At 42.0% G+C, this 25,433-nt stretch overlaps 2 protein-coding genes across 4 annotated transcripts in view; one reads left to right on the top strand and one right to left on the bottom strand.

Annotated features, from left to right (window-relative positions):
* The window catches only part of MACROD1 (mono-ADP ribosylhydrolase 1), a 490,176-nt gene that overhangs the window by 134,613 nt on the left and 330,130 nt on the right, over positions 1-25,433 (bottom strand). The gene's annotated exons all lie outside the window — the stretch shown is intronic.
* FLRT1 (fibronectin leucine rich transmembrane protein 1) overlaps positions 1-25,433 on the top strand; it is a 136,134-nt gene that overhangs the window by 59,536 nt on the left and 51,165 nt on the right. Inside the window, exons 1-2 of one of the 2 annotated variants that reach the window (XM_072118354.1) lie at positions 20,581-20,810; positions 22,422-23,074. The gene's annotated coding sequence lies outside the window, so the exon portion shown is untranslated. Of the gene's footprint in view, positions 1-20,580; positions 20,811-22,421; positions 23,075-25,433 lie in introns of those variants that run through there. The other variant, XM_072118353.1, reaches the window with a different exon arrangement.

Genomic DNA, 25,433 nt, shown 5'->3' with positions numbered 1-25,433 from the left:
ATAGGAGACCTTAGTGTTTTCTTTATGTTACATAGTAAATTTTATTCAGCATCTTTTATGTTTCTACAATGAAGAATCCATTAGTGTAGACTAATCTTTGGTAGTAAGGTTTTTATCCTAATTAACAATTGCAGGTAGTAAACTTTTCCTTTAAGGGAACCTGTCGCGCTAAAAATGAAGTTGGATCTACCAGCTGTATGTTATAGAGATGAGCAGATTAATAGTTTTACAGGAACATAGTAGGTACCGTATTTTTTGGCCTATAAGGCGCACCGGACTATAAGGCGCACTTCTAATAAATGCCTGCTAAGACATCTAGGTTCATATATAAGGCACACTGGAGTATAAGGCGCAGGATCAAATGCAGTACTGTGCACAGTTCAAGCCAGCTACACTTCCCGGGAAACTTGTCTTCAGCGTGTCAGAGAGCTCCGATCCCAGAGGTATGGGCTGCTGGGGGTTAATGCAGGGTGATGCAGCAGGGGTTAAGCCCCTTCTCCTTCCCTCCTCAGCCAGGGTGTTATTCCTGTGGGGTTCCCTGTGGCTCCTTCTCTTTCCCCTGTTACAGGGCTGGCAGGTATGGGGGATTGTTTACTGATGATGATTGCCTCGTGGTCGGCACTATGGCAGCTCCGGGCTCCCCGTGCTAGGGGAGGGCAGGATGGGCACAATGTTAATTGTGGTGCCAGGGCACTTCAGGAGCTAGGGACCCTGTGTACAGTGTGGGAAGGTGCAGGAAATTTCTGAGGATGGAGCTATTAAACACTGGTAAATGTACAGTACATCTTGTCTGTAGTACATTTCTGTATAAGTTCATATATATGGTGCACTGGCCTATAAGGTGCACCATTGATTTCTGAGAAAATTAAAGGATTTTTGGTGCGCCTTATAGGCCGAAAAATACGGTATAACTTGTTTGCTGATTGTTGTCCCACTGGACTCCTAAACATGGCTGGAGTAGGGATTACATTTGATAAGTTCTATTGAATGTTTTCCAAGGATACACGTTTCAATATTCACGCAACAAGAATTAGTTTGGTGAATCAGCTTCTTATCCTATACAACATTTTGGAAAATTTAGATTAACATCTTATATATAAAATACCCAACACTGCAGCCATGTAAATAAGCAAGCTGCTGCCAGCCGCGGTATAGTGATCTAAAAGCCTTTGGGACAGAAATAATATTCAATAAAATGATGATGATTTTACATTCTGCATCAGCAGCAGGTTATTTCTCTGCATAGGGGCTATTGTATCATTCCACTTACATGAAGATGGCTGCTTAAATGTATCTCCTAACATTTGTCACAGTTGCAATGTGTAACTTGTACTTTCCTTGTATCAATGAGCTTTTCTCACAAACAACACTTAAAGGGAACCTGCTGTTTAAATGAACCCACCCAGAATAAATACTTTATTAAAACTTTGATTTTTTTCATGAAAACATTGCCCATATCCCTAAATGGTTCCTTTCAATGGCTGCAATGTTAAAAAAATCAGTATGATGGGACTCCCATCAGGTGAGTTGCACATACGTTTACAAACTAAGTCCTGCATATTACATCTTACTTGCACTGTCTTGCCTCCTTGTTCCTACATGACAGGTCTCACTGCATGGACATGCTGCTATATCAAACATTGAGACATAGCTTTGTTACCTTATTGGCACTTTAATTCCATGTGACTAGGGTGATGTCATCTAAAGTTTCCTTTACCCAGTTAGCTTTGTAACATCTCCCCCCTGTATGTATCGGATGGGGATGGGGTGGAGTAGAAGTCCATAGAGGCATGCTGTGATTTCATGCGATCTGATACATACATGGGGTAAAAATCTTACTGGGTAAAGGACCTTAGATGACATTCTGTCACATGACATGCTATGAAGAGGCATGGGACATGGGGAGAAGTACATTGGACAGGCCAGCCGAGCAGGACACAGCCTCTCTGATGTCAGGTAATATAACATAAAGTTGATTTTATGGGGATGTATTGGGAACAATTTTTAACAGAAGGGTGGAATTTAGTTAGTGGGATGGAAACCTGTCACTAACTGTATTTGTGAAAATGTGGTTCCCTTTAATGCATTTTCTATAGAATAATGAAGAAGTGTCTAGAAGTCTCTTGTACCCCAAATAATTGGGAGAATAGGCATCCCGAGCCGCCTGTGTAAATGGAGTGTTTACAGGAGACAGGATAGTTAAGTATAAGAAAGCTGAAAAAAAGACTAATTCATTTTACTGCCTTTTGGTCTAATAACTTAGTTTTAAGGATTACACTAAGGTCTCACAGTGTAAAATCACCTTCTAATCAGCATTAACAGTGTGTAATATCAATGTTTCCCTATTCGCAACTGACCTTGTAAAAATCCTTGCAACGTCTTGCACCTTCTTTGCAATCCAATTGAAACAATGAAGACATAATTAATACGCATCGTAAGAGCAGAACGAAATATGGAAAAAATTAAGAGGGTTTGCCAACCTCCACAGATGGTACTGGTGCCAACACCACAAACTAATGGAAGCCGGTATATATAGCACAATGCAAACGACCACCCATCTCCTTGTTTATTGGATCAGCCAGATTCATAGAAATCATTAGCACAGTAACGTTCGAGTATTGGTAAGGCGGTCGGAAAGGGACCTGTTTCATCAAAATGTCCAATGTCACCAATGCTTCATCATAACACGTTGATCACATACACATAAGCTGATTGCCAGGGACCACAATTGTACGTTTTAGAATTCACTAATTCTAATTAGTGATTCTACAATTATTAACTAAAAAGATTATAAAACACAGAAACAAAGCAGGATGTATGATACATCCTGCTTTGTTTCTGTGTTTTATAACTAAAATTTGGGATGTCTATATGCCAAGGCCCCTATGGCCTAGCCATACTTTTCAGACCCTTCCCTCTCCTTTCTAAATGTAACTAAAAAGATTACTTCATATGTGCTGGGAGAAGGCAACATCTTAGACAAGGTACCACTAAAAAAAAATTTTTTTAGCTTGATTGTGCCCATTTTCCTAGAAGTTTGTGCAGAGGGACCAAAACCACACATAAGATATTGCACACAGTAGAATGATTATGGTTTGCTGGTATTTTATGTTCTCAACTTGTACTAGTGACTTACACAGTTTCAACGTGCTTCCATTAAAAGATTTTTTTAGTTTTTTTGTAAAATCTAATGCAAATGGATGCATAATCAGTTTTTATCTGAACACAATATGAGTGCATTCACACAGCCGTATGGGGGATGTATATACGGCGGATATATGCCCCCCCCCCCATAGACGGCAATGGGCGCCATATGGGAGCGGTATGGTGCAGCACTGTACCGTTCTGTCCTATCTTTCCCTAGAATACAACACCGTGCCCCATGTTTCTCTATGGAGAGGGGCGCTTTCCCCCTCCTCTATGGAGAGCAGCGCTCACACCATCCTCCTCTCCCCGGCGCCGACGTGTGCCCGCAGTGCTACAGTACGGCAGCCACACGTTAGTGTGAATATAGTCTAAAACAGGGTAATTCCACAGGCAACAAAAACCAGTCAAAATTGTCTGATTTTGTTGCATTTTTTGTAACAGTTTTCCCTAGAAACAGCAACAAAATAAGCGACATCCCTTTCATTATTAATCAGGAGCTGAAATCTGATTCTGTTGCCATTTTTTTGGACTATGTGTGTGTGGGATTTGGTTAAATCCTCTTCACTATGCCGCTGCTGTATTATGGAAAATCACTGCATAATACACACCAGTTGTAGAACAACCTAAAGCTGCCTATACACATGGGATAAAAGCTGGTCGCAATGGATTATATACGTTGACAAGTGCTTGAAAAGTGGCCCATGCGTTGTCCAGGCTTGAAAATAGTGTCATATTCAAGGGGATGTCTTGGCTGTCTGATACCTTGCAAGATTGTCCTAGCCCTAAGGAGTCTAAATATACAGTATAAAACCAGTAAATACAGTATACAATCTGTGGGTTCATTGTCATGAATATCCGCCTAGACAACTGACTGAATGATCCTTATCCTTGGTTTTAACTTTTTGGTTATATTTTTTCCCCCTCACACAAAGCTAGCTTGATTTAAAAAAACCTATAAAAACCTTTCTAAAATGGCACTATTAGTCAAAATGCAGGAACATCAGCCTTCAACAATCCTTCATTTAAAGGAAAGAGTCACCGCAAAGTTTGAGATTTCTATCTGCGCCCATTACATTCCAGCAGACGTGCAGGGAACACTGGGACTTCCGGTTACAGAGTCATCAGCCAGAGAGATGATTTGTATGACTGGAGTCAGTACTTTTGGGAGCAGATAAGTGAAGCGCTTATCACAGTTTCATTGCTTATGGCCACAGTACTTGTTTTATCCATGGCCTTTGTGACTTTGAAGCCAAAAAAATATATACACTGCCATCTCAGTTAGCAGACTCAGTAATGTGCTGATCTTTTGTGAGAACAATGAGGCTACAGCTGGAAAATATTACAGCTTCTACAAAGAATTCTGTAAAACATTGGACGTTCTAGCTAATACTGTATGATGGGGGAACATATAACCCGTATATGCCTCGTGTTACTGCTATTATAGACCTACATATTTGGGTAGGAGCACATGATTAAGGACATATGTGGTTTTCTAATTCATAGGATGGGTGATCAGTTTGAGATCTACAGGGGCATGAACTATGTTTCCTTAAAAGTTCCTTACCATTATGATCTACAACTGGTTTTGGCTCCAAAAACTGCAGGACCTGAATATGTCAGTGTGCCAATGGTCATAAAAACAATTGTGCATTGTTAAATTTCACTTGAAGAACATTTATTGTGGCTGAAATTATTTATTTCAGCCTTATATCTACGCTTCCATCTCATAGCCTCCATAGTGATATAGTATGTCTGCCTTGTAACCAGATCGGCAAAGGTTAGAGCAAACTTATGAGCAATTGTGGTTGAGCTATGAGAATAGTACAGCGTATACCTCGATACTAGATTCCTCAGCATATACCCCTGTATTAGATTCCCCAGCGTATACCCCGCTACTAGATTCTCCAGCGTATACCCCGGTACTAGATTCTCCAGCGTATATCCCAGTACTAGATTCTCCAGCGTATACCCCAGTACTAGATTCTCCAGCGTATACCCCAGTACTAGATTCTCCAGTGTATACCCCAGTACTAGATTCTCCAGTGTATACCCCAGTACTAGATTCTCCAGCATATACCCCGCTACTAGATTCTCCAGCGTATACCCCAGTACTAGATTCTCCAGCGTATACCCCAGTACTAGATTCTCCAGCGTATACCCCAGTACTAGATTCTCCAGCGTATACCCCAGTACTAGATTCTCCAGCGTATACCCCAGTACTAGATTCTCCAGTGTATACCCCAGTACTAGATTCTCCAGCGTATACCCCAGTACTAGATTCTCCAGCGTATACCCCAGTACTAGATTCTCCAGCGTATACCCCAGTACTAGATTCTCCAGCGTATACCCCAGTACTAGATTCTCCAGCGTATACCCCAGTACTAGATTCTCCAGTGTATACCCCAGTACTAGATTCTCCAGTGTATACCCCAGTACTAGATTCTCCAGCATATACCCCGCTACTAGATTCTCCAGCGTATACCCCAGTACTAGATTCTCCAGCGTATACCCCGCTACTAGATTCTCCAGCGTATACCCCAGTACTAGATTCTCCAGCGTATACCCCAGTACTAGATTCTCCAGTGTATACCCCAGTACTAGATTCTCCAGTGTATACCCCAGTACTAGATTCTCCAGTGTATACCCCAGTACTAGATTCTCCAGCATATACCCCGCTACTAGATTCTCCAGCGTATACCCCGCTACTAGATTCTCCAGCGTATGCCCCGGGACTAGATTCTCCAGCGTATATCCCAGTACTAGATTCTCCAGCGTATACCCCGCTACTAGATTCTCCAGTGTATACCCTGGTACTAGATTCTCCAGTGTATACCCCGGTACTAGATTCTCCAGTGTATACCCCAGTACTAGATTCTCCAGCATATACCCCGCTACTAGATTCTCCAGCGTATACCCCGCTACTAGATTCTCCAGCATATGCCCCGGGACTAGATTCTCCAGTGTATACCCCAGTACTAGATTCTCCAGTGTATACCCCAGTACTAGATTCTCCAGTGTATACCCCAGTACTAGATTCTCCAGTGTATACCCCAGTACTAGATTCTCCAGCATATACCCCGCTACTAGATTCTCCAGCGTATACCCCGCTACTAGATTCTCCAGCATATGCCCCGGGACTAGATTCTCCAGCGTATATCCCAGTACTAGATTCTCCAGCGTATGCCCCGGGACTAGATTCTCCAGCGTATATCCCAGTACTAGATTCTCCAGCGTATGCCCCGGGACTAGATTCTCCAGCGAATACCCCGGTACTGGATTCTCCAGTGTATACCCCAGTACTAGATTCTCCAGCGTATACCCCAGTACTAGATTCTCCAGCGTATACCCCGCTACTAGATTCTCCAGCGTATACCCCGCTACTAGATTCTCCAGCGTATGCCCCGGGACTAGATTCTCCAGCGTATATCCCAGTACTAGATTCTCCAGCGTATACCCCGCTACTAGATTCTCCAGCGTATATCCCAGTACTAGATTCTCCAGCGTATACCCCAGTACTAGATTCTCCAGCGAATACCCCGGTACTGGATTCTCCAGCGTATACCCCGGTACTGGATTCTCCAGCGTATACCCCGGTACTGGATTCTCCAGCGTATACCCCGCTACTAGATTCTCCAGCGTATACCCCAGTACTAGATTCTCCAGTGTATACCCCAGTACTAGATTCTCCAGTGTATACCCCAGTACTAGATTCTCCAGCATATACCCCGCTACTAGATTCTCCAGCGTATACCCCGCTACTAGATTCTCCAGCATATGCCCCGGGACTAGATTCTCCAGCGTATATCCCAGTACTAGATTCTCCAGCGTATGCCCCGGGACTAGATTCTCCAGCGTATATCCCAGTACTAGATTCTCCAGCGTATGCCCCGGGACTAGATTCTCCAGCGTATATCCCAGTACTAGATTCTCCAGCGTATGCCCCGGGACTAGATTCTCCAGCGAATACCCCGGTACTGGATTCTCCAGTGTATACCCCAGTACTAGATTCTCCAGCGTATACCCCAGTACTAGATTCTCCAGCGTATACCCCGCTACTAGATTCTCCAGCGTATACCCCGCTACTAGATTCTCCAGCGTATGCCCCGGGACTAGATTCTCCAGCGTATATCCCAGTACTAGATTCTCCAGCGTATACCCCGCTACTAGATTCTCCAGCGTATATCCCAGTACTAGATTCTCCAGCGTATACCCCAGTACTAGATTCTCCAGCGAATACCCCGGTACTGGATTCTCCAGCGTATACCCCGGTACTGGATTCTCCAGCGTATACCCCGGTACTGGATTCTCCAGCGTATACCCCGCTACTAGATTCTCCAGCGTATACCCCGCTACTGGATTCTCCAGCGTATACCCCGGTACTGGATTCTCCAGTGTATACCCCGCTACTGGATTCTCCAGCGTATACCCCGCTACTGGATTCTCCAGCATATACCCCAGGAATAGATTTTCCAGCGTATACCCCAGGAATAGATTCTCCAGCGTATACCCCAGGAATAGATTCTTGTGTATATATTCCAGTACTAGATTTTTGTGTATATATTCCAGTACTAGATTCTCCTGTAACATTAGAAATGTATACCAGTTTGTAGTTACATTATTTGCATTAGTTGTGTTGAGATGTAAGTAAACTATACTTCTCAATACTGTGAAAGCAATGCTTAACCGAGTTATACTATACCAATCTCTGGGGACACAGTTTTGCATAGTCTTCGGCACAGAAGACATCATTAGAATTGCCTGAATGTGATAAAGAGAGAGCCTGAACGTGGCGGTGTATAAGTGTTTTTATTCTGTAATATACGCTTTATAGTGGTGGGTGTAGTGGGGTTTAGGATATTTGCTTCCCTGAAAAGAAATGGGATGTACATTAATATGACAATTCTATTTATTTGACTCTGTTCTTGGGCTCCTGAATACATTTGTCCAATTTTATTAATCGAGCTGCGGGCCTGTTTATGCACGGAAAACACAACATTTGCCTGCTTCCTTTTCAGCTTAGCCAGAAACATATGGCGGCACAGACTGCCTTGTAACCAAAGGGGTATAATATATTTCATTAATATTTTTCATTACATTCCCTTATGGCACTTTACTGATGAGAAGATACAATTTTAAAATGGAAAGTTGAGAGATAAATTTTGAGCCGGAATAACAAGAAACTAAGGTTTTATTACAGATTCTTCGCAAATATACAAAGTGAGGCAGTAGTAGTGTATGGTAATAGGATGTTAAAGTCGCAGATGGGGCCGTATGCGTAGAGTCCCACTGGGGCCTCCTGACACATAAAACAACAGCAACAGTATAAGGAGGTGGTGGAGCGGCACAATGACGTCTCATCATTATTACACAATGACACTAGATGATGTTTCCTCTCACTACTAATGATTGCTTCATTATCATACTGTACGAGGGCATGAGCAGCGTATACAAGATGTGCATTGCCATCTATAGGGGTAGAAGACACCGGGGACCCTGAGCTATTGCTTGAGATGTTTTAAAGGGGTTGGACGCTTTCTCTTATGTTTTCTGTAATGTGTGTGAGTGTGAGTGGCAGGATATTAGCTAACTTACCAATATACATCTATTAATAGTTCTGCTCTGCTTTCTTGATATGTAAAGTGAAGCCTCCTGTCTTTTACATCATCAGCCAGAGATTCCTGACCATAAAATGGCTGCAGATGGAGGGTCATGTGATCTCATGAGCAATTGCCCTGCCAGGACCTTATGATAGTATTCATGAATATAAGATCAAGTTCCTGTCAGGGCGATTGCTCATGGACAGATAGAGATCACATGACCCTCCACCTGCGACCATTTTATATTCAGAAATGTCTGGCTGATGAGGTAAAAGACAGGAGGCTTCACTTAAAGGAATGTTCCCATTTCAGCATATTTATGTTAGTTAATGTTTTTATGATAAAAAGTTATGCAATTTTCCAATATACTTTCTGTATCTATTCCTGACAGTTTTCTAGATCTCTGCTTGCTGTCATCCTATAGAAAGCTTCTATGTTTACTTCCAGTGGATAGAACTCTGACCATGGTCACACAGGTGCATGGCTCGTTATATCACACAGCTCTGATTAGTCTCCAATATAACGAGCCGTGCACCTGTGTGACCATGGTCAGAGTTCTATCCACTGGAAGTAAACATAGAAGCTTTCTATAGAGATCTAGAAAACTGTCAGGAATTGATACAGAAAGTATATTGGAAAATTGCATACCGTCTCATTACACAAACAATAACATACATTTCCTAATATCCTGCCCCCACCACACACACATATTACACAAAACATGAGATAAAGTGGCCAATCCCTTTAATCCTTCCCCAGCTGCACATAGAGATTTTATAGTGACCCATGAACAATAAGCCATTGATCTCTTCTATATTAATTACTATTCACACTCCATTTAAATGCTAAACCTAAAAATAAATCCTAAAAGTAAGCAGGAATATAATTGTGCGCGGTGCTTACCAGTTTGTGGCGCGTTGTGTATGATCCTGCAAAACACATAGGGGTTATCTCCTGACCTTGTATGGAGTCTGATTGTCCCCTGTACACCGGATAACTCCATTCAATACTATGGGAGCATTGGTAATTGCCGAGCACGTCCCACCAGTCATCTCCACCAGTCCCATTCACAGAGTTTATCAGAGTACCAAAGACAGACAACACTCCCATAGTATTAAAGGGGTTACCCACTTTACTTCAAGTTTCCTGTAATTTTTGGGGGTGGGATATTAGGTAATTTATCAATATATCTATTATACATACATGTGAAAGAAAGCCCCCTGATTCAGAGTGGTCTTTTACCACATGAGCTGATATTTCTAATCATGAATTGGCTGGAGATGAAGGGTCATGTGATGCTAATCTCTCCCTGCCTAATCTACCTCCCAGGACCTTCTGAATAGAAGTGTATTTCTCCCTGTTGTATCAGCTGGATCCTCAGTACACGGCTCACAGTAGCTGCCAGCACCACATAGACATGACATTTGGTGGGGTTTGTAGATCTGCTATTGATTTGTGACCTCAGCAATCTGTAGTATCCTGGAAATGAAGGGAGATTGGCTGTACCCCCTGTACACATACATACGGATTTCTGCTCTTACAGATTGTGTTTTCATCACATATGGACGTGATGTGGAAATTAGCAACATTTCTCATTTGTTGCAAGTATCAATAATGAGAAAAGTAACAGTGACCTCGCATTGATTTGGCAGCATGGACAATATGAGAGGAAATGTTTATGAACAGACGCATATGTATTTGTATTTGTGTATGTAAATATATTGAAGGGGAAGAGATGCAATATAGCTTGTATTTTATATAACAATATGTTCACATTGCCATGGACGGAACTAGGAGAGACCGGGCCCCATAGCAGACTTATGAATGGGCACCCCTACCCCCTCAGAAAATATACATATATATTACTCACACATTTATGCACAGATATAAATATAAATATATACACTTGCTGCTGACCACATGCAGACAGTACACGGCAGGAATTAGAGATGAGAGATTCCTCTCCTGTTGTTCTGCTGCCCCATCTTCTCCAACAACATTTCTTATCTGAGCTGCCGATTAATGATGTGCACTGTGGAAGATGTGCCCTGTTATATACATGTGCCCTGTACAACTTGCAGCATAATATGTATATGTTGCACATTCTCCATAAGGTCAGGGCCACCTGACACAATGGGCCCCATAGCAGCTGCTATTGTTACTATCGCTGTAGGTATCCCCCTGTCTATAACAATATTCTCAACCCCTCCCTATCTCCATAACACACTGCCTGCAGCACACAATAAACAATAAAATCTGCTTAGCTTCTCCTGCTCTATAACATGCGCCTTCATATTGGATATTATAAGCAATCTGCTCAGCTCCTCCTGCTCTATAACATGCTGCCTCCAGATAGGACTGTATGTACAATCTGCTCAGTTCCATCTGCTCTATAACATGCTGCCTGTAGATGTGGGCTTGGATATTACGTCTTTCACTGAGCGCCCCAAATGACAGGTCTACTTTATTCTTTGGGTCGCTACGATTAAGAGGATACTAAATTTGTATAGGTTTTATAATGTTTTCATACATTTACAAAAATTAAAACCTTCTGTACAAAAATATTTTTTTTGATTTTGCCAACTTCTGGCGCTAATAACTTTTTTATACTTTGGTGTACGGAGCTGTGGGTGGTGTCATTTTTTGCTAAATTTGCTAATATTTTCAATTATATCATTTTGGGACTGTACGACCTTTTGATCACTTTTTATAGATTTTTTTATATTTTTCAAAATGGCAAAAAAGTGCCATTTTCGAATTTGGGCGCTATTTTTCCGTTACGGGGTTAAACACATTGAATAACCGTTATCATATTTTGATAAATTGGGCATTTTCGGACGCATCGATACCTAATGTGTTTATGATTTTTACTGTTTATTTCTATTTATGTCAGTTCTAGGGAAAGGGGGGTGATTTGAAATTTTAGGTTTTTTTATTATAATTTTTTTTTTAAAACTTTTTTTAATTTATATTTTTACTATTTTTCAGACTCCCTAGGGTACTTTAACCCTAGGTTGTCTGATCGATCCTATCATATACTGCCATACTACTGTATGGCAGTATATGGGGATTTTCCTCCTCATTCATTACAATGTGCTATCAGCACATTGTAATGAAGGGGTTAAAACGAAATAGTCTCGGGTCTTCGGAAGACCCGAGGCTACCATGGAGACGGATCGCCGCCCCCCGATGACGTCATGGGGAGCGGCGATCCTAGGTAAGATGGCGGCCCATGCGCCGCTATCTTTTTGATGCTGCCGGCAGCTTTGCCGGCAGCCATTGCTGTGAAAACACCCGCGATCGGTGCTAGCAATATGCAGCAAAGACTTACCGGCTATGGAGAGGGCTCAGCCCGTGAGTCCTCTCCATGCAGCGCGACCCGACCGCCGCCGTGAATACACGGTGGGCGGTCGCGAAGTGGTTAATGTGCAAGCTGCTTGCTAATGTAATTTCAGAAGTGTTCACACACGACCCTTTTGTGGAGCTGACGGACTATACTTCACAAATTTCGTCACTGAAATGGCCGTCCCAGTGCACGGTCGGACACGTGCGCCCCATTTATCATGCAGTTAAAGGTGCACCATAAAAAAGTTAGTGCACTCTGTCAGAGCAGTGCAGGCGGCACCAGATTAATGAAGAACGGGGTGCCACAAATGCATAAAGGACACTATGTACAACCTGCTCAGCTCTTCCTGCTCTATAACATGCTGTCTGCATAAAGGACACTATGTACAACCTGCTCAGCTCCTCCTGCTCTATAACATGCTGTCTGCATAAAAGACACTATGTACAATCTGCTCTGCTCCTCCTGTTCTATAACCTTCTGCTTGCAGGGCACAATCAACAATATGCTCAGGTTACGGTATCTTGCTGTATAATATGTTGCCATTGGATGGGACACTGTGTACAATCTGTTCAGCTTCTCCTGCTCTATAACATGTTTGAATACTATATACAATCTACTTGGCTCATCCTACTCTATACCATGCTGCCTGAAAATCAGACTGGACTTCTTATGCAATATTTTGTAATATTTTTCACAAACAGTCCCTTGGCTAAACAGAAAAGTAAGCTTTGCTTTTTACTTGATTTTCACTGCATTAAACACACACAAGTAAGATCTGTGGATATGCTGAAACTGGCACCTTGGACAGCTCCCCTGGGCAGGAAGAATCTAATGACGTTTAGGAGCAAAAAAAAAAAAAACCCTTTCCACAGTTTGCCTGGAAATTAGTGCCTTTGCTTTCCAATAAATGAGACTCTGGATCATGTAGTAGAAGGCGGATTCAGAATCCAGACAACTGCATAAATAGCGCTGCATAACGTGCCCTGTCTACTGCGGTTATACAGATAGATATTTAAGGGATTGCCCCATAAATAGGAGTGCGTCTGTGGAGCAGGAACTTGACCTGGAATAATTTAGCAGTGTGAGGCAGTAAAATTTGCAGCGTGTGTATAGATGTATATTACAGAGTGGGTGCCCAGAAAGACATTAAAATAAATGGTGATGGCTGTTTAGTCATGCCGAGATTTGACTTCTGCAGCTTTCCCTCCCACTCTCACCCCCTCACTCAACACGGATCCCTTGGAGAGGAGCCCAGGAAAACTGCATTTCACTGAGTCGCCGAAAAATATAAAATAAATAATAGTGCTTCCAAAAAATTTTTTAAAAAATGGGTCGCAGATGACAAGGAAACTACTATACACAATCCTATTATCAACTTCACTTTCAAGGTATAAGCATAAAAAGCAAACCTATAAATCAGTCATTTACATCAAAATTTGTAATATTACTGATGTATTTAGCATAGTACCAGCAGTTCTCTTACCACACCTTTTAAGAACTTTGTCATAGAAAACTGACAGTGAAAAGCAGACGATTGTACAGACGTTAATGCGACCTCTGTAGTTGGGACCCTCACAGATAAGACACTTGTTTCATAGGTTTACTTTCTGGTAGACCCTTTTAACGAATGACATTGATATTATCGATTTACAGACCTTGTGTTGTAGAAGTCAAAGGAAACATTTCCACCTTATTCTAGCTATTGCCTGCTTCACTTATATCAGCATGAGTGAAGAACAAGCAATTATATTGCTGGAAGGAGTTTCACATACATAATGTACGCTGTCAACCAACATAGCAAAGATCACTGGACAATATGACATTTCACTAAGCCATGCAGAAACAAGCTAAACACGGTGGTCAAACATCGGCAAGAGCAACAATCAAGAATTCATAATTCTGACCAAAATGAGCCGCTATGTGTATGACTGCTCCTGAATGGCAGATGTGGGGGAGAAGATCTGTTTAGGTGGTCGGGCATAGATATATAGCGTAGATTACATTCTAAAAGATTTACACTTTCTGCTGCTGCCCTTACCCATCACTTTTTATTAGTATCCAATGTTTGATAAAGATACAGTGCCCTTTGTTACTTCAAGATTATCCTCAGGTTCCATGTGGAATCCATGGAAATAAGTTGCATGATCATTTCTGTAGCTGACTCTATTCCTCACTGCATATGCACAGTATCAGTCTGGCCGTGGATATGGCATACATAGAGAAGACAAGCCATTATGTCCTCCTAATACTCTATGAAGAATGTGCAGGTGGAGCGCGGGCAGGCTGGGAATTCAAGCAAAATGGATCTGGAAAACTATAACTCTACATTGTGTCACTAGGCTCTTTACCCTGATCTTGGGACCAATAAAAACAAGAACTATACAAGACTTGAGTAATAATCCAACACAACACTGCAACCTCTACTAATAATGACAGATCCAGGGCTGTACGGTATCCTTCTAGTAAGAAGGGGAGAAACACAAACCACTAGGTACATCAAAATACCGGAGGTGTGTAAATTAAGAGATGGGTAACATCCACAACACCCCATCACAGAAGACAGGCAGAATTTACTGTAATAACTGATTTGTGGCACACATTAAAAAGCCCAAAATTTTAGTTACGGGCCTGATAAATTTACCCATAATTTATGCCAGATGTTGGTTTATATCTATAGGGTAGATCTACGCATTCTATACATCTCAGTATATTATTATATTTATGGCATCATATTCCAGAGCACTTCAGCTACAGTCTGTAATATAAGGTGCCAGTCTTAATTAATTCCACCCATAGATTGCCAAATTGCAAACCTCTGAATGGCATCGTCTACACCTGCTAGTGAACGCCAGGAGATCCAAAGATGGATGTGTACAGAGGCCGTCACTGTAATCGAGACCTCGTAGACCACAATATAGTCAATGGGGCTTCTTGGAATCTGTGTCTATTACATGTTGGGTCTGACACCATCTAGCTCCTAATAATTCTGTGTAATCAAAAACCCAGCCTTCCAAATTTCTGCAGCGTTGTCCTTCACAACCAATCACACTACTGCTTCCATTTACCTAGATTTAAAGTAGAATCTGATTGGTGTCTCTGGGTTTGTGGAAAGCCACAGCACACGAGGACTGATGCCCAATGAGCGAGTAATCTTATAACAGATGTACGTTTCTATGCAACAATAAATGTGTTCCTCTATATATATATATATATGAACTTCGGTTGTTCCAGAGGCATCGAGTGATGATTCCACCTTCTCCATAATAGATAGCATCTGCCTATCCTAATCCTTGGGCAGTGCGGCTTGTAATTTCGAGGAGCAGACACAGACACCTTGGAGTCTGATGATAGCAAATAGCGCTTGACCTTATAATCGCATTTATCTTCCACGTGTCAGCCCCATGGGCTAACCAGAGCCTCAGACTAGCAGTTTGCACAGCGTCTGCATCTTGTTTGGGCTCAGTCTCTGTACTTAGGTTTCTGGCAGGAGTGCCAAGTGCATTAGTGCTGGATGGCTATAAATTTTGAGGAGCCAGGGGCTCTGTAACTCAGCAAAGCCCACAGTGACTTGGTTGGGAAAACAGCGTCTCTCTTCTCTTTCTTATCTTATTTACAGCTTTGTTTTTCTCCGAGTTTGCCCTCTCTGGATCTTAGTAGGTAGGTCCAGGGAGATCGCCCCCCATAAAACATCAGCAAAGCACAAGTTGTTACTCCTTATTCTCTCTCTCCTTCCTGTGTCTCCAAATCAATATTAATTCATTATCTCCAACACTTGCCAGATATATTTATTCCCTCCACCCCCCCTTTCCCACGTACAAACACACACTGCTTCACTCCCAATCCATTAAGGATCTTGATTTATGAGTCTCGTGGATGGTTAAGAAATAATATTATAATATAAGTGTATATTCCAGGCAACAATAGCGCACAACATCCTTACTATGTACATATATATTAGCGTAGGTGTCTTAGGTGAATGCTATCTGGAGGTCAGCTTGAGTGGGCGTGAGTTTCAGGACTGAAGGGTGAAAGAATCAAGTAATATATAGAGGTATAAATATAGGTGTAAGCACTTAGAGGGTCATAAAAGGTATACATTAAATATATAAATCTAGGTGCACTTAGACGGACAATATGTCAGATGTTTGCTGATGCAAGGCACTCATTGTGTCAAATGTAACAGGTTTGTCAATAGGATTTTTTTTTAATTAACGTAAGAAACACTTGAAACTTCCAGACGGAGTGACAGACGGAGGTCTGACGGGAAGAGGGGGTTTTGGCTCAGAGAAAACCAAGGAGGACCGACGGGCAAGAATAACATCTAAAAGTCTATGAGGCGTGAAACCACTTATATTTTCTCATTATCAGTGGATTTACACGTAATGATGCGACTCACGAAATATCATGTGGCATAAAGAGCCGTGCCATGGGGTCCACACTGCCAATCACATTTCCATAGTCCATTATAGATCATCTTGAGATCCTTTTGCAAGAGTGTAGTTGCACGCAGCTGATTTTGTTGCAGAAATCGGTCATAGAAATTTCCGCATCAAAACCTATTACCCTTAAAGGAAATTTAGATCAAAATCAAAGGTGATAAACCAGGGGCACTTACTTAAGATCCAGGCACCATGACTCTGGTAACCTTCTTATATGTGTTATCCATGGCATCCTTCATTTTAACATCGACTGTTAAAATTATGCTAATAGATTCACGGGCTGTTACACGGTGCAGGAGCTGTGTGCTAAAACTGCCTGCTGCTGTGAGATTATAGCTGGCAGAGGGGTGAGGGAAGTGTTGAGAGATCAGCAGGGGTGATGAGACTTGCTCCTGCACCGTGTAACAGCCTTTGAAGCCACAGCACAGTTGCTTAGTGGTTAGCATTAAAGCCATGCAGCACTGGGGACCTGGGTTCATGTCCCAGGGTCAACATGTATGAGTTTGTATGTTCTCTCCGTGTTTGCATGGGTTTCCACCAGGTCCTCCGGTTTCCTCCCACACTCCAAAACATACTGCTAGGTTGATTAGATTGTGAGCCCCAGGAGAACAGGGACTGATTTGGTAGCTCTGTGCAGCACTGCGTAATCTGTGTGCCCCATATAAATAAAGGAATTATTATTACAGTGCAGAGGGGCTCTATTAGCCCTCCCCTCCTCCCAGAGCCCTTCTGGCTCATAATTTTAAAAGTTTAATATAAGGTGCCTGGATTTATCAATACATGGTTTTTCATGCTTGACTCTGATGGTAGATTTCTTTTAAGGCACATGCAAAAAAGCGGTTTCTTACATTTGTAAAATTTGCATCAACCCCATGATTTGGCAGGTTGAGGTTCACATGTGGATTTAGCGCCATTTGATAGGATTGAACCATGTGTAACCACCAATCTCATCATGATACAAACTTTGAATCTTTATTTAGAAAATTCTCTGCAAAACCGACAAATTAGACACCGATTTCATAGACATTTCAACCCAATGTGCCGTCGCCAGAGTTATTTGTTTGCTCACATTAGCGAATTGTTGGATTTGCAGGTTTCCAGTAAGAGGTTTGTGAATTGGATGAAGCTTAGCACCGGGAACTTTGCATTCACCTCTTGGGGATGTGCTGTTGTGTGTTGGTGATTCATGAGGACAGGCTGAAAGCAGGCTGCAGTGACATTGCAAATTAAACATGACACACGCATGTCAGGGAGCCACTCCACACATGCATACACTTATCCCAAACAGGCCTGGATCTTTGCTTACAGGAACCACTTAACCCCTGTGATGCAGGCATCCAGCTCCTGCAATATTTAGCCTTTCTCCTGCCAGAATTTTGGTAATAGTGGAGCAACACTGCTACGATCCGGGCTGCCTTCCATGTGATGAGCGCAGGGAGGGGAAGGTTTATTTAGCCAGAAGAGAAGCAGAGTTCACTTCTAAATATTTGATGTTTTAGGATCGTTAAGCATAATTAAATACACTGATGTTAATGCCGTCCGCTCAGTGGAAGTGACAGGCGATAACTGCTACGTTTTATGAGTCCTTTGGGAAAGACTCACAGACTTCCCCTTTACTTCTGTCTATGGAGCAGATGACGGGAGCAGCAATGGAAGTGTCTTTCTCGCAGACAGGCAGATAATCCTATATGTATAACTGTACTCAGGACAATAGATAGAAAAACAGTAGCTTAACCAGGACAACTGGTTTCGTAGACTGAGTTCCCATCAGCATTTTTAATTTGCAACACAAAACAGTGATTCATTGAATATAACAGCATCTGTACAGTTTTCACATTACTTTTATATGCGCCCCCAATGCAGATGTTGTACTGAATTAATTATAAAAATTTTTGCTCAGGATCCATGAGATTGCAGCAAAACATTAGTGTATGCCCCGGAGGGGCGATCCGATAACTCTCATTTCCAGAGGCTAAATCATGGAGCCCATGTCCTGCTTTAGTAATAGCGTATAATGATGGCTAAATATCTTCACTCCAGGATGCTACTAACATAATGGGATGCAGATATTACTCTACGCACCAAATTATACAGTCTCTAATATATTAGCACAGTAAGTCGTATGTGGAGTCTGTTCCTCATTATTTGTACATGTGTATTAGGGTTTCACAGGACCATAATTACCACCTCCAGGAACATTACTCATATATAAGCGCCTGAGGCTCTCGGGTTTTGTTTCCGTTTTCCAATCTTATATAACAATGTCAGATTTTTAATTGTGATCTGTATTCACTAATACCCAAAGGCAAATAGTGGAAGTGGCTGACCCTGGATAAACGTGTCGCCTTTCTCTGTGTTGTTTTTTTGATTAAATAACATTAATATTTATGTCTCTCCATTATGCATTCAATGTTCCTATATGCAATAGGCCACACACACACACTCAATCTGCTACTATTTAGTCCTTCTGTATACAATTGTATTACAAAGTATCTCTGCAAAGTTGCACCTAGTAATATTTACGTGGCAGTATCCACAATGAATCTACACTTGTTTTATGTGGATTTGTCACAAATGTTGTTGCATGATTAGAACTCAATTATGAAAATACGGTTAAGAATATCAGTCAAGTATTCATGGTCCTCCAAAACTGCATACTCCAACATAACTTAAGTATATCTTAAAATGAGAACAACTAGAACATAAATGAATCATGGCTGGATGTCCAGAAATCCATAGGGGGAAACAACCATATAAGGGATAGAAATAAATGGTTCAATCTTACCTACAAGCATGGTGGCAGCAAGACAGGGGTTTACCAGCAGGCAGGAGGTCAGAGGAAATGGGGTGAAGTCCCCAGAGGAAACACTGACGGTTGTCTTATTTTGTTAGTTACCTTCTAATGTACACAACATTTATCAATGGACAACATTTTCGACACAGGTTACAAGCCTAAAAGAGGCGATCAACATCAAATGTACATTTTGTTTGTTTGTTAAAGGGGTTTTTCCAAGTTTCCAAGTTATCCTCCATTATGATAGGGGATAACAAGCTGATTGTTGAGGGTCAGTCTGCTGGGACCCCAACCCAGGTAACAACCCCCCCCCCCCCCCCCCGCAATCAGGTAAATGGGGGTTCTGTTCTCACTAATGGGAAGAGTGCTGGTTAAGCGTGTGTCCTTCTGCTCCATTCATTAGTATCGGAGCCCAGTTATGCCATTTCCGAGGCATCCATACAATTAAATGGAGCAGCAGGACACATGGCACAGCCTGCTGCTCCACCTATTAGTAAAAAGGGACCCTCATTCTCCAGACCGCAGGGGGTCTTTTCATGATCGGGAGACCCCGTTGATCAGCTTGTTCTCCTCCTTCCTGTTGATACAAACTTGCTTACTGATTTTGGATGGGCCCATGATCAAGGTTAAGGTGTAGGGCCTCTGAGTATAAGGATTGATAATTATATATATAATTTAAACTAAATAATTGTCATAATCTTCCATTGCTATTGTATTTCGAAAGTCCGCTCCATCAGCCATGCATCACTATTAGTGTTTAGAAGTTGTGTACTGTACGTCTTAGTTCCCTCCATGAATGAACTTGAGATACAATATTATGAGTCCTAACACAAGTTACTACTTCATCCCTTATTTCTTCTTATGGAGACGAGGCTAGTAAACAAAGATACTGCTGCAAATCCCGTCTTCTCTACATTAGCTGATTGAGTTGATTTCCTCAAAATGACAATTGAAAAAGAACTATTTGTAGAAGATCTGGTGACCTCCTGATATGTCATTTTCGTTTAATAGTGGTTACATATCCCTTTCACCCTCTGGCATATGACCCTATATAAACAGGTCATCCCTGGCCGTAATGTATTGTTTAGGTGTAAGTTATTCATTTTTGTTATTCTTTTCTAGGAGCATTTTCAGTTTTTGCTGTCTCTCCCTCTGTATTCCTCCAGCTCCTTTCTTCTCCCTCCCTCTTTCTCTCCTCCTCCTCTTCACCGTCTCTCTCCTCCTCCCTTTCTCTACGCTTTTGCTCTAATGCATTTCACCAGCGTGTCCTGATATTCAATACAATCCTTATTCACTCCCGTGAGAGGTTACCCTAAGGGGAGGGGGTCAAACTACCAAGTGCAGTCACTATCCTCACTGGGGTGCACATATGGAGGGGGGCTGATTCAGGGAGACGATTGGAGCAAGGAAGAAAAAGCTATTCCTCCACCGTATATGAAAACCGTCTCCAGTCTACAAGGGCTTCTGCACTGCGATGTATAAGAGCGGTGAGAAAGATGCCTTTCTGTATTTCCTTCCTCATATCTCTGCATTTCTTTCCATGTGAATGCGTTTTACGGGAAATGATCTGGGCTGATGCCAGGTTTTAATATTCCTGACGTACCTGTTCTATTGCGCTATAAAACTGATTCTTTAAACTACTTCTGAGGTTCGGTGTGTGAATGGCCCATAAACTATTCATCATCACATACACCTAATACACATCCCTCTAAGATACCGACCTCCTCTATCATCCTGCCTGCTGCCGGGTACAAGGTCATATTTGTTATATAGCAAACTTAGCTGACTGTGTGTATCTTGTAGCTGCACCTTTAACGCCTCGCTGTAACCTCGTGTGACTTATTCCTATTATTACTAGCCTCTCCAGTTTACACTACTATGATTATTTTGTGCATCGGTGCTGGATGGAGAGCGCAGGACGCCACTTTTTGTGCTCCTATTGCACCCTAGAGCCTCACCTGTGAATCGTTTGCTCCCCATACACGAGATATCAACTCTGCGCTGACCTATAATGGTGGGGGTCTCATTTTCATTGAAAGGGACTAACTCCACACTCTTGGCGTTGGTGTCTCCTCACGTCTGCTTCTGCCGCCTCTCACCTCATTAAGGAGCCTGCAAAGCTTAACAAGTATCAGAACGAGACTATTTCGCTCTCTTGCCTCTTTTCCCCACCTTCTGTTAACACATTAGGAGCTCGTACACTTTTCTTCCAGTTCATCTGACAATCGTACACGTTATTACGGAGAAAGTTTAATTAGACCGAGACGTTACTTGGGTTCACAGCGCATAGACAGCACTGTCTGTTCTCACTTCTCTTCTCCATCTTTTTTACATTGTGTGTACGCCTCCAGGCTCTGTTATATCTGCCACATTTCTCAATTCATGGCTGGTGTATGTGTGTGTGATGTTGTGTTGTGTGAAAGAAGCCGAAAAGGACCAGTTAACTAAAAATAACTCAACTCCACACATGCACGGTATAAAGCGCTCAAGCATCTTTGTCTTTCTTTGATGTGGTGGTAGATCATATGGAGCCTTGTCTTGTAGGTGTCTTCTAGAGTCCAGGTGATGTATAGCGCAAGAAAACTATACAAAAGAAGCTAAAACCCTACTATAAAAAATATGACGTCCCGAGCAGTTTCGAGAGAGGCTTTTATCTTCTCACTTGTGGATGAGTTGTATTTCCAACCTCCTACCTAGGTGTTTATTGGAGGCTGAATACATCATGTATTAGTAAAAAGGATTTCTTTCTTAGCCATGTTTAACATATTAGCAATGGGCGCTCATTAACGTGTCACAATACCTTCCTATTAGCACAAGCTATTTCTCCTATCTCACCGAGTACCGAGAGGTTTTGTCTAGTGACAGACACAACACGACAATTGTTAGAAATATTTTACATGGTAATAGGATTTAGGGCATGGGCTCATTATTAAAAAAAAAACAAGAGGGTAATTAGCAGAATTAACAATACGACGCCGCGCGATCTCCTTCACTGTAAACATCTTATTATCACTTGAGCAAAAGGTTACGTTACGCCAGATTTCTCTCCGCTTTGTTCGATCCGTAACGTTCTCTCCTTTCTTTCTTTTTCCGTACAGGTATCAAAAGTCGCAGCGTTTTCTATGGGATTATAAAATGAAAACCTAAAATTTAAAAAAGCGGAGTCTTCCTTCCACGCTCTTCCAGATTTAACTTCTCATTCAGTTCTACGGCAAACAACAAAAAAAGTAAAATAACTAAAAACTTCATGTTGTCAAGTAGTGAAATATTGGGAGAAAAGATTCCTCATGCTCCTCCTCACTCTGGAGAACACGATCAAACCTCCACCACTTGTCTATGAATACATTCTGCTAAGAAGTCCCTAGGTTTCGGCCGGTCACGCAACATTGCTCTTATTCTATACGTATAACCCTGCCCCCTCCGTCTGTGCCCTGCCATGAAGCAGAATCACTCGCTGCTGTAAAAAAGCACGGCTGAAATAATAGAAATTTTTTTCTTCTATTGATAAAGTGGGAAGAAAGGAAGAGGAAAAAATGCTTTAATTCAGTTTTAGTGACCCGGACGGTGGAATAAGCCCTGTCAGGCGCAGGGAAGAGACCTCCTGTGGATTGCACTTTTTATATTTACCACCACCCTTTGTTGGATTTACAAATTTCAGGGATGTGAGGCGAGGAAAAAAACAAAAAAAAACGACTACTGATGAAGACAGGTGAATAACAAAATACAGATGCCTTCAGTTTTTCAATAAGAGGTACGTACCCGATGAGATGGTTCTGGTATTGAAATATATAGAGATTCAACTTGCATATAAATGTGATTTGGTGGCATGAGGCTAAAAACAACTAAAAAAAACTATGGTTATTCTTTAATGGCAGCATAAATTGGAGCATAACAGCAATCCAGAAGAATTGTATGATACTAGAATGTATCTGTATAAAAATAGATGGGAGAAGATGAAAGGGAAAAGATTGGAGACAAAGTGGATAATGTAAAGTAATGGTTAATAAAGAGAAGTAAGAGGCCGCGTTACTTTAGGTCTGCAATACTAAGTGCAACGGGAATGTATAACCTGCCAATGAATTAGAGCTGTAAATGAATATATATATATATAAAAAAGCATAATGCGAAGTACATTTACAGTCCAGCTACACTGTGCTCACACTGCTGTGCTCTGCATTACATGGTCCCAGCGGTGGGAATCACATGGATCATGAAAGCAGGGGTCCTTTGTCCCCCAAATATAGGGAAAGGCAGGTCCAGCATGTGCCATAGAGATGGATAGAGCAGCAGCTGCATGTGTGGCCAGTAGCTCAGTCCATTAGGGGGTACAAAGGACCAAGGGGGGTCCCACCACTATGTGGCTTGGTGTGGCTGGGAAACCCCTTTTAAGTTAATCAGGAATTGATAAAAGTTATAAACCACCAATGAATTATAGCTATAAATGAAACTATATATTAAAGTGTATAAAAACATAAAGTCAGTGCATGAATGAATAATAATATTACACCTCCAGCTGCTGTCGCCTTGTAGCACTTTGGCACAAGTTTCCCATCTGACCAGGACAACAAGTGCATGAAGTTGTATTTTTCCTCCTGTTTGGGTGCGTTTGCTGCCTGGTTTTCTCATCATACATCAAATAAATGGCAGCTTGTTATAGAGCAGGAGAAGACTGGGTTCAAGCTATTCAAACTAGATTAGGTAGAATAGAACAGGACATTTATACCATTAAACCTTTGCTTATTCTGGGCTTAGGAGTCCAGTGGGCGGATCGCTTACCCTGTATAAGTGCTTATATGGAGATTGCGGTCAGTCACTTGGTAAGACCGCCCAATTGACTCATAAATCTCGAGTGGGCAGAGATATAACTATTATAAATTAAAAGACGTATTGTTGGATAAGTTGCTATATAAGCAAAGGGAAATCATTATTTTCTTGGCCGATCAATATGGGACATGGTTCAGCCTACATATTGGGACTTATCTTAGTGCTGGAGGGCAAGGTAAGTATGCCAGCTGGTAGAAAAACTTTGGGCTAAGCTTTACAATCTGTCAGCAGTATTAAACATTATTGGTGATCTGTGTAATTATATCTTTCTGTGTGCTGTTAATAGAAGCAGGACTGAGAAAAATTAATTAATTTACTTTCCAAATATGTAACTTTCCCAAGTGCACTGTCCGTGTCCTCACACTGCTGTGCTCTCCATTATCAGCACTGAAGTGCCCCACAGCTCCCTCCCTTCTACTAATTGGGGCAGGTTCCTGCAACAGCATTTACTCTGTAGTGGGGGAGGGACTGTAATGAAGTTTATTACAGTGAACAGCAGTGTCAATGTTAAGATATAGACCGGGAAGTAAAAGCTGGAGACTGGGGTAAGGGCCCCCAAAGACCTCTATGGCTCCCAATGTGTTGCTGCACTGCCACTGAGCCGGGCGGCCACGCCCAAAATATAAGCCTTGTCCTATATTTTGGCAGATTTGCAGTTGCTCTTCTGCCTATAGAGGGAGGAGGGGTGAAGAGCGCTCACCCCACACCCTCCTCCTCCCGGCCTTGTGAATATAAATCCAAACAACACAAACAATAGTATCCCCAGGACTGCTTTAGGCTGGCCCTTTACCTGGTCAAAGGGCGGACCCGGAGTTGTAAGGATATTATTGCCCCTACAAGTCTGGAATCACTTCCTACATCCGGTACTAGAATCAGCTTCTTGGGGAATGGAGGATGTGACCCTTTTACTGCTTTCAATCTGTGGTTTCAGGACCTTTGGAGGACCTTCAAATGTCCTGAAATGGCTCTTGTCTATATGTGTATTGAGAACAGGAAGTGATGTACGAGGATTTCATGGGTAAAGGTCCTTTTCATTATACAATTTGGTTGGTTGCTTGGGTGGCCATGGGCCCTCCACTACAATCCACTACTGAGCTGATCACACACTGGACGTGTATTGTTTAACTATTGACCATTTCAATTTACTGTCAGGAGAAAGATCTGGCATATTGGATTTCATCATGACCAAAATTCTGTGCTGCTGTAGGGTCTAGAACACATGCATGCTCAGCCGAGCTGAGAATCTATGTTTCACTGACTGCTGACTGGTACATATAGCCAATATC

The sequence above is a fragment of the Engystomops pustulosus genome, chromosome 7, assembly GCF_040894005.1.
Source record: "Engystomops pustulosus chromosome 7, aEngPut4.maternal, whole genome shotgun sequence".
Classification (NCBI taxonomy): Eukaryota; Metazoa; Chordata; class Amphibia; order Anura; family Leptodactylidae; genus Engystomops; species Engystomops pustulosus.
The sequence above is the reverse complement of the archived record's forward strand: the minus strand, read 5'-3'. Positions and strand labels throughout refer to the sequence as shown.